Here is a 250-nt window from a genome sequence, read left to right as displayed (position 1 = left end):
TGCAACACGAGGACTTCCCAGGAGGTCACCCATCCTAGTACTACTCTCGCCCAAGCACGCTTAACTGCGGAGTTCTGATGGGATCCGGTGCATTAGTGCTGGTATGATCGCACCCATCAAACTAATTACTTAAAATTCATATAATACTTGAGCGACATACTAGCGTCCTTCCGATCCCAATCCAAACGGAGATCTGATCCAAACCCATGGCTACGCGATGGGCAGGGCGAGATTTTCCCAAAAATCCACT

General features: G+C 48.8%; 1 non-coding gene across 1 annotated transcript; it reads right to left on the bottom strand.

Moving 5' to 3' along the window:
- Positions 1 to 115, bottom strand: LOC118346051 (the record flags this gene model as incomplete). Its single annotated transcript, XR_004799458.1, has 1 exon — positions 1 to 115. It is a non-coding gene; the product is annotated as a 5S ribosomal RNA (ribosomal RNA).
- Positions 116 to 250: the final 135 nt, after the last annotated feature.

This window comes from Juglans regia, unplaced genomic scaffold (assembly GCF_001411555.2).
Source record: "Juglans regia cultivar Chandler unplaced genomic scaffold, Walnut 2.0 Scaffold_6441, whole genome shotgun sequence".
Lineage (NCBI taxonomy): Eukaryota > Viridiplantae > Streptophyta > Magnoliopsida > Fagales > Juglandaceae > Juglans > Juglans regia.
This window is presented reverse-complemented; position numbering and strand designations above follow the sequence as displayed.